Source organism: Elephas maximus, chromosome 2 (genome assembly GCF_024166365.1).
Source record: "Elephas maximus indicus isolate mEleMax1 chromosome 2, mEleMax1 primary haplotype, whole genome shotgun sequence".
Taxonomy (NCBI): domain Eukaryota; kingdom Metazoa; phylum Chordata; class Mammalia; order Proboscidea; family Elephantidae; genus Elephas; species Elephas maximus.
In genome coordinates this window covers 234,468,380-234,480,503 of record NC_064820.1, presented here as the reverse complement: position 1 = coordinate 234,480,503, position 12,124 = coordinate 234,468,380, and the positions used below count along the sequence as shown (strand labels likewise).

Below are 12,124 nucleotides of genomic sequence, written 5' to 3'. Positions count from 1 at the left end.
TCAGTGTTTCAGTACAAATAGTGAAAATAGTGTGATAAAGATGTTATCTGGAAGACAAATCACAACTTTAAAAAAAAAAAGGCTTTTATGGCCATCCAAGCAGCAACAATTGGTCTCCATTTACCTGGAATAGCAGAGGAAGAAGGAAATTCAGGAATTGGAATGTATGTCTGGTTGCCTCCATGAACAATTGCCTCCTATACCATGGGACCAGAAATGAATGATGCCTGACTTCCATTTCTGAACGATTTGATCAAGGATCCTGTAGAAGAATGCTGATCAATACTGGGAAAATATTAAACAGATTCGGAAATTTTCAATGTAATTCAGATTCTCTGGAACCACTGAGGCTGGATAAAGCCCGAAACTATTGCTCTGAGATAATGTTTAAACTTTAAATCTGAAACCAAGACTATTCTCTGAAGTTTTCTTCGAACCAAACAATAGTTTAGCTTAAGTAGTAAAGTATGTCTGCCTTGAACCTTGTGCTCTTTTAAAGAATTACCCATGTAAAATCAAATTGGTTGCAGACTTTGAAAGGTGCATTGAGAACTTTACGGGCAGTAAGGTTATGTTAATGTTGGTGGAATAATTTTGAAAAGTATAGCAAGAATTATACAACTTGAAGAATGTTATCGATGTCACTGAATCATACATGTAGAAATTACTGAAATGGTGTTTTTCTTGCTGTGAAAATTGTCACCATAATATAGAATAAAAAATTCAAAAATATTAAAAAAAGAACAGTGTTACAGTTACAAAAATAAAACCAAAAAAACCAAACCCAGTGCAATCGAGTCAATTCTGACTCATAGCGACACAATAAATGTTACTAATTTTGTCTTTAGGCCATGGAAAATTCTGCAGTTGTGAATTTCATAGGGAACAGAGTTTAATGTTAAGCAGCTTTGACTTATTCATTGGTTCCACTACACAATCAAAGGACCAAGCTCGAAGGCGGGGCCAAGATGGCTGACTAGGTAGAGGCTACCTCGGATCCCTCTTGCAACAAAGACTCGGAAAAACAAGTGAATCGATCACATACATGACAATCTACGAACCTGACCAACAAACACAGATTTAAAGAGTTGACCTGAGTGACAGAGACTGAGAGCGAACAACCATGGGGAAGCAGCGACTGTTTTCGGAGCCTGGAGCCAGCGTCCCAGTCAGGAAACGTTGGCGCCGGGCTTTGGAATGGGTGCAGGGGAGCTGAGCACGGCATCGCGTGATGGCGCAAACACGGGGCGCAGCCCTACCCCCCTGAACTGACCTTGGGAGGGGGCCCAGCCAGTCCGCGCGGGTGGCATGGCGACGTGGCTGGCAGGAGGAGAAGTCACCAGTAGGCAGCGACTGGTTTTGGAGCCGGGAGTGCGGCGTCCCAGGCGGGGAACCTTGGCACCGGGGCTTTGGACTGGGCACAGGGGAGCTGAGCATGGCATCCTGAGACGGCACAATCACAGGGCGCAGCCCTAAACCCCTGAACTGACCTCAGGGGAAGCCCAGCCAGTGCATGCAGGCAGCGCAGCGACGCAGCTGACGGGAAGAGAAGTCACCGGGAGGCAGTGACTGGTTTCTGGAGCTGTGAGTGCAGCGTCCCAGCCGTGGAACCTTGGTGCTGGGCTTTGGACTGGGAGAGGAGGAACTGACCGCAGCTTCTGAGACACCGCAAGCACGGGACTTGGGCCTGACCCTCGGGGGCAATCTCTACCCAGCCAGCGCACACAGTCGACGTGCCCCTCGGGAATTTCAGATAAAACAGTCATCTCAAGCAAGATAAGTAACTTTATCTATATTCCGGGGTGTTTTTTTTTACTCTCTCCTATATATCCGAACCCTCCCCTCCCCTTCCCAGGCGGCTTTGATAACACTGAAATTTCCTGAGCCAGAGTGAACTACTCTGCGGTTTTTCTTTTCCTTTTTTTTTTGGTCTTTTCCTAACTCATTCTCCTGGCCTGAGACAAGCAACTACAAAAAACCCAGGGACCAAAAATCCTTCCCTAATTGGACTAAAAACACAGAACCAGCTTCAGCCAAGCATATTTGATCCACAGTCTTGGGCTTTCATCCCTACAGGGAACAAGGTGGCTATTATAATGCAAAGGCATTTCTGATAGGGATCTGACTGTAATTGTTTTAGCAGACGTACTGGAAAAACAACTTTCCCAGGTCTGATATCGCTGCTTATTCAACAGAGCCCTCACTGACCCACAACAGGGAACTGAGGGCTGAAGCTCCCCCCAGACCACCTAGCCTCTTGCCTTACGGGTCAAAGGAGGGTGACACCCACCAGTCTGTAGAGGTACTTGCATTGGGGGCCTAAGGTACAGCTGCAGAGCCCACCCACCAAGGTGCTTTAGGAATAGAGACACACCTAGCTCACTGACACTTGTGGGAAGCCTGTCAGCATCCTGCTCCCCCCTCCAGAGTGTGAACCCCTGCTGCTACTAGAATCTGGTGCACACAACTATCACCACTACTTCTCTAGGTGGTTAGGTGACAGTGTGCATCACACACTTAATGACCCAAAATCAGATTCTACTCAAGAATAGTGAATGGACTCAGGCATATATATGTGGTAATAGCCCAAACCAGCTGGTAATAGGTCATAAGTAAGTCAAGGGCTACAACAATCAACACAGCACAATCTAGTAGCCCATCTATGTATCTTGAAAGAAAACAAAACAAGATAAGACTCAGTGAGCAAATATAGAATACATCACTACAATATCTTAGTGATGGCTCGGAGACAGCAGTCGATATCAAACCACATAAAGAAGCAGACCATGATTGCTTCTACAACTCCCCAAACTAAAGAATCAAAATCTTTCCCAAATGAAGATACAATCCTGGAATTGCCAGGTACAGAATATAAAAAACGAATTCACAGAATGCTTCAAGACAGCAGGGATGACCTCAGAAATGAAATAAGGCAAGCTACAGAAAAAGCCAAAGAACACACTGATAAAGCAGTTGAAGAACTCAAAAAGATTATTCAAGAACATAGTGGAAAAATTAATAAGTTGCAAGAATCCATAGAGAGACAGCATGCAGAAATCCAAAAGATTAACAATAAAATTACAGAATTAGACAATACAATAGGAAGTCAGAGGAGCAGACTTGAGCAATTAGAATGCAGAGTGGGAAATCTGGAGGACCAGGGAATTAACACCAATATAGCTGAAAAAAAAATCAGATAAAAGAATTAAAAAAAAATGAAGAAACCCTAAGAATCATGTGGGACTCTATCAAGAAGGATAACTTGCGTGTGATTGGAGTCCCAGAACAGGGAGGGATAACAGAAAACACAGAGAGAATAGTTGAAGATCTGCTGGCAGAAAGTTTCCCTGACATCATAAAAGACGAAAGGATATCTATCCAAGATGCTCATCGAACCCCATTTAAGATTGATCCAAAAAGAAAAACACCAAGACATATTATCATAAAACTTGCCAAAACAAAAGACAAAGAGAAACTTTTAAAAGCAGCCAGGGATAAAAGAAAGGTCTCTGACAAAGGAGAATCAATAAGAATAAGTTCAGACTACTCAGCAGAAACCATGCAGGCAAGAAGGCAATGGGATGACATATACAGAGCACTGAAGGAGAAAAACTGCCAGCCTCTCTGAAATATAAAGGCAAAAGTAAGATATTTACAGATAAACACAAGTTTAGAGAATTTGCAAAAACCAAACCAAAGCTACAAGAAATACTAAAGGAAATTGTTTGGTTAGAAAAACAGTAATATCAGATAGCAACACAACACAAGGTCACAGAACAGAACATCCTGATATCAATTCAAATAGGGAAATCACACAAAAAAATTAAGATTAATTAAAAAAAAAAAAGCTCAAAACAGGGAATCATTGAGGTCAATATGTAAAAGATCACAATAATCACAAAGAGGAACTAAATACAGGGCTCATAGAACTGCCATATGGAGAGGGATACAAGGCGATATACGACAATACAAGTTAGGATTTTACTTAGAAAAATAGGGGTAGATATTAAGGTAACTGCAAAGAGGTATAACAACTCCATAATTCAAAATAAAAACCAAGAAAAACGTAACGACTCAGCAAACATAAAGTCAAATACTATGAAAATGAGGAACACACAATTTACAAAGAAAAACGTCTCAGCACAAAAAAGTAAGTGGAAAAATGATTGTCAACAACACACATAAAAAGGTATCAAAATGACAGCACTAAACACATAAAAAAACACATACTTATCTATAATTACGCTGAATGTAAATGGACTAAATGCACCAATAAAGAGACAGAGAGTCTCAGACTGGATAAAGACACACGATCCGTCTATATGCTACCTACAAGAGACACACCTTGGACTTAGAGGCACAAACAAACTAAAACTCAAAGGATGGAAAAAAATACATCAAGCAAACAATAAGCAAAAAAGAGCAGGAGTAGCAATATTAATTTCTGACAAAATAGACTTTAAAGTTAAATCCACCACAAAGGATAACGAAGGACACTACATAATGATAAAAGGGACAATTGACCAGGAAGATATAACCATATTAAATATTTATGCACCCAATGACAGGGCTGCAAGATACATAAAACAAATTTTAACAGAACTGAAAAGTGAGATAGACACCTCCACAATTATACTAGGAGACTTCAACACACCACTGTCAGAGAAGGACACTACATCCAATAAGAAACTCAGTAGAGACACGGAAGGCCTAATTACTACAATCAACCAACTTGACCTCATTGACTTATACAGAACTCTCCACCCAACTGCTGCAAGGTATACTTTTTTTTCTAGGGCACATGGAACATTCTCTAGAATACACCACATATTAGGTCATAAAACAAACCTTTGCAGAATCCAAAACATTGAAATATTACAAAGCATCTTCTCAGACCACAAGGCCATAAAAGTGGAAATCAATAACAGAAAAAATAGGGAAAAGAAATCAAATACTTGGAAACTAACCAATACCCTGCTGAAAAAAGATTGGGTTATAGAAGACATTAAGGAGGCAATAAAGAAATTCATAGAATGCAACGAGAATGAAAATACTTCCTATCAAAACCTCTGGGACACAGCAAAAGCAGTGCTCAGAGGCCAATTTATATGCACACATACAAAAAGAAGAAAGAGCCAAAAGCAGAGAACTGTCCCTACAACTTGAACAAATAGAAAGTGAGCAACAAAAGAACCCATCAGGCACCAGAAGAAACCAAATAATAAAAATTAGAGCTGAACTAAATGAATTAGAGAACAGAAAAACAATTGAAAGAATTAACAAAGCCAAAAGCTGGTTCTTTGAAAAAATTAACAAAATTGATAAACCATTGGCCAGACTGACTGAAGAAATACAGGAAAGGAAACAAATAACCCAAATAAGAAACGAGATGGGTCACATCACAACAGAACCAACTGAAATTAAAAGAATCATATCAGATTACTATGAAAAATTGTACTCTAACAAATTTGCAAACCTAGAAGAAATGGATGAATTCCTGGAAAAACACTACCTACCTAAACTAACACAATCAGAAGTAGAACAACTAAAGAGACCCATAACAAAAAAAAGAGATTGAAACGGTTATCCAAAAACTCCCAACAAAAAAAAGCCCTGGCCCGGATGGCTTTACCGCAGAGTTCTACCAAACTTTCAGAGAAGAGTTAACACACACACACACAAAAAAAAAACTACTGAAGCTATTTCAAAGCATAGAAAATGGCGGAATACTACCTAACTCATTCTATGAAGCCACCTCCTCCCTGATACCAAAACCACGTAAAGACATCACAAAAAAAGAAAATTACAGACCTATATCCCTCATGAACATAGATGCAAAAATCCTCAACAAAATTCTAGCCAATAGAATTCAACAACATATCAAAAAAATAATCCACCATGACCAAGTGGGATTTATACCAGGTATGCAATTTTTTTTTTTATACAAGGCTGGTTTAATATTAGAAAAACCATTCATGTAATCCACCATATAAATAAATCAAAAGACCAAAACCACATGATCTTATCCATTGATGCAGAAAAGGCATTTGACAAAGTCCAACACCCATTTATGATAAAAATCTCTCACCAAAATAGGAAGAGAAGGAAAATTCCTCAACATAATGAAGGGCATCTATACAAAGCCAACAGCCAACATCATTCTAAATGGAGAGAGCCTGAAAGCATTTCCCTTGAGAATGGGAACCAGACAAGGATGCCCTTTATCACTGCTCTTATTCAACATTGTGCTAGAGGTCCTAGCCAGAGCAATTAGGCTAGACAAAGAAATAAAGGGCATCCGAATTGGCAAGGGGGAAGTAAAATTATCTGTATTTGCAGATGACATGATCTTATACACAGAAAACCCTAAGGAATCCTCCAGAAAACTACTGAAACTAATGGAAGAGTTTAGCAGAGTCTGAGGTTATAAGATAAACATACAAAAATCACTTGGATTCCTCTACATCAACAAAAAGAACATAGAAGAGGAAATCACCAAATCAATACCATTCACAGTAACCCCCAAGAAGATAAAATACTGAGGAATAAATCTTACCAAAGATGTAAAAGACCTATACAAAGAAAACTACAAAGTACTACTACAAGAAACTAAAAGGGACCACTTATGTAAAGTGGAAAAACATACCTTGCTCATGGATAGGAAGACTTAACATAGTAAAAATGTCTATTCTACCAAAAGCCATCTATACATACAATGCACTTCTGATCCAAATTCCAACGGCATTTTTTAATGTGATGGAGAAACAAATCACCAACTTCATATGGAAGGGAAAGAAGCCCAGGTTAAGTAAAGCATTACTGAAAAAGAAGAAAGTGGGAGGCCTCACTCTACCTGATTTCAGAACCTATTATACAGCCACAGTAGTCAAAACAGCCTGGTATTGGTACAACAATAGGCACACAGACCAATGGAACAGAAATTGAGAACCCAGATATAAATCCATTCACATATGAGCAGCTGATATTTGACAAAGGCCCAGTGTCAGTTAATTGGGGAAAAGATAATCTTTTTAACAAATGGTGCTGGCATAACTGGATATCCATTTGCAAAAAAAAATGAAACAGGACCCATACCTCACACCATGTATAAAAACTAACTCCAAGTGGATCAAAGACCTAAACATAAAGATAAAATGATAAAGATCATGGAAGAAAAAATAGGGACAACCTTAGGAGCCCTAATACAAGGCATAAACAGAATACAAAACATTACCAAAAATGACGAAGAGAAACCAGATAACTGGGAGCTCCTAAAAATCAAACACCTATGCTCAGCTAAAGGCTTCACCAAAAGAGTAAAAAGACCACCTACAGACTGGGAAAGAATTTTCAGCTATGACATCTCCGACCAGCGCCTGATCTCTAAAATCTATATGATTCTGTCAAAACTCAACCACAAAAGACAAACAACCCAATCAAGAAGTGGGCAAAGGATCTGAACAAGTACTTCACTAAAGAAGATATTCAGGCATTTAACAGATACATGAGAAAATGCTCTTGATCATTAGCCATTAGAGAAATGCAAATTATAACTACGATGAGATTCCATCTCACTTCAACAAGGCTGGTATTAATCCAAAAAACACAAAATAATAAATGTTGAAGAGGCAGCGGAGAGATTGGAACTCTTATACACTGCTGGTGGGAATGTCAAATGGTACAACCACTTTGGAAGTCTATCTGGCGTTATCTTAAACAGTTAGAAATAGAACTACCATACAACCTAGAAATCTCACTCCTCGGAATATACCCTAGAGAAATAAGAGCCTTCACACGAACAGATATATGCACACCCATGTTTATTGCAGCTGTGTTTCCAATAGCAAAAAGCTGAAAGCAACCAAGGTGTCCATCAAAGGATGAATGGTTAAATAAATTGTGGTATATTCACACAATGGAATACTACGCGTCGATAAAGAACAGTGACGAATCTGTGAAACATTTCATAACATGGAGGAATCTGAAAGGCATTATGCTGCGCGAAATTAGTCAGAGGCAAAAGGACAAATATTGTATAAGACCACTATTATAAGATCTTGAGAAATAGTATAAACTGAGAACACATACTTTTGTGGTTAAGAGGGGGGGAGGGAGGGAGAGTGGGAGAAGGTTTTTTACTGATTAGTTAGTAGATAAGAACTACTTTAGGTGAAGGGAAGGACAATACTCAATACACGGAAGGTCAGCTCAACTGGACTGGACCAAAAGCAAAGAAGTTTCCGGGATAAACTGAATGCTTCAAAGGTCAGCAGAGCAAGGGTGGGGGTTTGGTGACTATGGTTTAAGGGGACTTCTAAGTCAATTGGCAAAATAATTCTATTATGGAAACATTCTGCATCCCACTTTAAAATGTGGCGTCTGGGGTCTTAAATGCTAACAAGCAGCCATCTAAGATGCATCAATTGGTCTCAACCCACCTGGATCAAAGGAGAATGAAGAACACCAAGGTCACACGATAACTATGAGCCCAAGAGACAGATAGGGCCACATGAACCAGAGACTTACATCATCCTGAGACCAGAAGAACTAGATGGTGCCCGGCCACAAATGATGACTGCCCTGACAGGGAGCACAACAGAGAACGCCTGAGGGAGCAGGAGAACAGTGGGATGCAGACCCCAAATTCTCACAAAAAGACCATACTTAATGGTCTGACTGAGACTAGAGGAATCCTGGCAGTCATGGTCCCCAAACCTTCTGTTGACCCAGGACAGGAACCATTCCCGAAGACAACTCATCAGACATGGAAGGGACTGGACAATGGGTAGAAGAGAGATGCTGATGAAGAGTGAGCTACTTGTATCAGGTGGACACTTGAGACTGTGTTGGCATCTCCTATCTGGAGGGGGGATGGGAGGGTAGAGTGGGTTGGAAGCTGGCAAAATTGTCACGAAAGGAGAGACTGGAAGGGCTGACTCATTAGGGGGAGAATGAGTGGGAGTATGGAGTAAGGTGTATATAAACTTATATGTGACAGACTGACTTGATTTGTAAATGTTCACTTGAAGCTCAATAAAAATTAAAAAAAAAAAAAACTTAAACCGAAAAAAAAAAAAAAAAAAAGGACCAAGCTCTTGCCACCTGCTTTATCCATCATATTTAATCTGCAAACTTTATCCTCAGGTTTTTGTCCTTATAAATTTTTCCACCTTCACACTGCTCTTCAAAGTTCTAAGTTAAGTATTCTGCTTCACAATTTTTCCAAGATGCATGCATTCAGTTTACAACCTGCTTAGAATCCTTGGTAAGAAGTAAGTAACATGTCCATCTATAGCTCTTGGAAGGCTGACAGGCTGAATGTATTATTGGTAAATACAGGAAAGAGAGACTGAGCGATTTTATGAATTTCTTGAATATTTTCATGTTCAACTTAATATCGTGAAGTTTACAATTTAAAAAGAATTTTATATATGTTACTTAAGGAATGTATTCTTCAGAGAAGACACTGAAGCACAGGCTAAATCAATGATTTGCTTTATGATAGTATTGGGTAAGGGCAAAGTCAAGACTAGACACATAGATTCACAGAATTTTACAGAATTTTAAATAAAGTAATTAATCCAAGGAAACCCTGGTGGCATAGTGCTTAGGTGCTACAGCTGCTAACCAAAAGGACGGCAGTTCAAATCCATCAGGTGCTCCTTGGAAACTCTATGGGGCAGTTCTACTCTGTTCTATAGGGTCGCTATGAGTCGGAATCGACTCGACGGCGCTGGGTTTGGGTTTTGGTTTAATTAATCCAAAGAAAATATCTCCAGTAGGCTCCATTTAAAAGTTGTTCATCACAGTATCTCTTTCAAGAATTTTTTGATAATCATGTAAAATTGATTTGCAGAACCTTCTTTAGAACTCTCTTCAGGGCCCCTTAAACCTCTTTATTTCTCAGAGTATAAATAAGAGGGGTAAGCATGGGGGCTAAAACAGTGTATAAGAGAGAAACAAATTTTCCTTGATCCTTGGATCTGCTCTTGGCTGGCTGCAGGTACATGAAGATGATGGTCCCATAGAAGATGATGACCACCATTTGGTTGGAGGAACAGGTCCCAAATGCTTTCTGTTTGCCAGTAGCTGACTTGATCCTCAAAACTGCTTGGGCAATGTAGTCTTAGGAAACCATGATGAATGAGACAGGCACTATAAAGAACAGGATACTTCCCACGAAAAGCTCAGCCTCATTGAATGTGGTGTCTACACAGGCCAACTTCATGAGCACAGGCACCTCACAGAAAAAATGGTCAATTTGGCGATGAGCACAGAAGGGCAGCTGCAGAGTGAGAGTGGACTGTACCAGGGTGATGACCATCCCACCGAACCATGCCATAGAGGCCAGTGTCATGCAGAGATGGGGATGCATCAGGACAGTATAATGGAGGGGATGACAGACGGCAACATAGCGATCATAGGACATTACCACCGGAAGGACACGCTCAGTGGATCCCAGCACAAGGGAGACATAGAATTGAACCACACAGCGACCATAGGTAATGCTTTTCATGGGAGACCACAAGTTTACCAGGAGCTGGGGGATAACACTTCTTGTGAAGCAAAGGTCCAGGAGGGAGAGATGAGAAAGGAAGAAATACATGTGTGTGTGAAGCTTGGGTTCCAGGTGAGACACCAGGATAATTGCGGTGTTACCAAAGGTGGTTAGCAAATACAATATCAAGATGACCACAAATAGAATCTTCCATAATTGAGGATGATCCGAAAACCTCAGAAGGATGAAGCCTGTTAAGTTGCTCTCATTGTTATTCCTCAGTATACCCATTTATAAAGTATGCTGTAGAATGCTGAGGCATAGCTGAGAAAGATGATGTATGTATAAGGTTACATGAGTGGCAATGTCACCTCCCAAAAAAGTATGGTATCTTGAAAGTGTAGAAGTTTATGTCCTTAATCTAGCAAGTGTCATCTATCCATTTTCCTAACGTGTGCATGCCAAGTAAATGCACACTTTCCTCACCTCTTAGCTCTCCTCTAATGCTCTCCAAACAGAGAAGCGTGGACATGTTAATAAACAACATCATCTGCTGTAGGAAACCGCTTAGACCATCACTTTATTCCAACTCCACCAGAGTTAACCCTTTACATTAATATGTCATTCTAGATACAGGAAAGGGAAAACTCAAATAATTCCAACTAAAAACTGAAAAATTATATTTTATGTAAGCAATTTTGAAATTCATTTAAAAAAAAAAAAGGGTATTTCTCATCGCCCCTAAAAGAGTTGAAATTAGAAGATAGCATCATTGAAATGTATTTGATATGGTTGGCAATAATTAAAAATCATTTCCTGAGAGCTTATGTGACATTTTCAAAGGCATACACTTACTAAGGGTTGAAGTTAACAGTTGAATTCATTTCCTCTGATCATATGCCCCAGTTAATGCTACATACTGTAAAGCTTTCATCTTCCTTAACCATTGTTTCTTAGTTTTCTTCTTTGTTTGCTTTTGGTCTTTTCTTGCTTCTTTTTTTCGTGACCAAGATACTCTTGGCTCAAAAAAACAGACCTTTGGAAATGTCTTGTTTTCCCTGTGATATTTGAATTTTTTTCCTGACATCATTTGCATTTAAATGTGAAAACAAAATTTTGTTGCCATTAGTGAAAGCAAGCAAGTAAAGGGATATTTTATTTACACATGAGGACACCGTATCTTCTTTATGAAAGAACACTGCTCAGAAAATATTGTGTCTGCATTATAAAAAGGCCAGTCTTCTTCAACCCCAGTACTACCAAGGAGCTTTCATCAATCCCTCAGTAAAAATGTCTTTTACTATCATACACTCCAGTAACCTTTCCTTTTAACTATATAGAAAGCTTGATAAAGAACTGGTATGTGTATATGTTGTTGTTGTTAGGTGCCGTCGAGTGGTTCCGACTCATAGCGACCCTATGCACAACAGAACGAAACACTGCCTGGTTCTGCGCCATCCTTACAATCTTTGTTATGCTTAACCCCACTGTTGCAGCCACTGTGTCAATCCACCTCGTTGAGGGTCCTCCTCTTTTTCGCTGACCCTGTACTCTGCCAAGCATGATGTACTTCTCCAGGGACTCATCCCTCCTGACAGCATGCCCAAAGTATGTAAGACGCAGTCT

General features: G+C 39.7%; 1 pseudogene; it reads right to left on the bottom strand.

The window, feature by feature from the left end:
- Positions 1-9,835: 9,835 nt before the first annotated feature.
- Positions 9,836-10,789, bottom strand: LOC126068578 (olfactory receptor 2G2-like; annotated as a pseudogene).
- Positions 10,790-12,124: the final 1,335 nt, after the last annotated feature.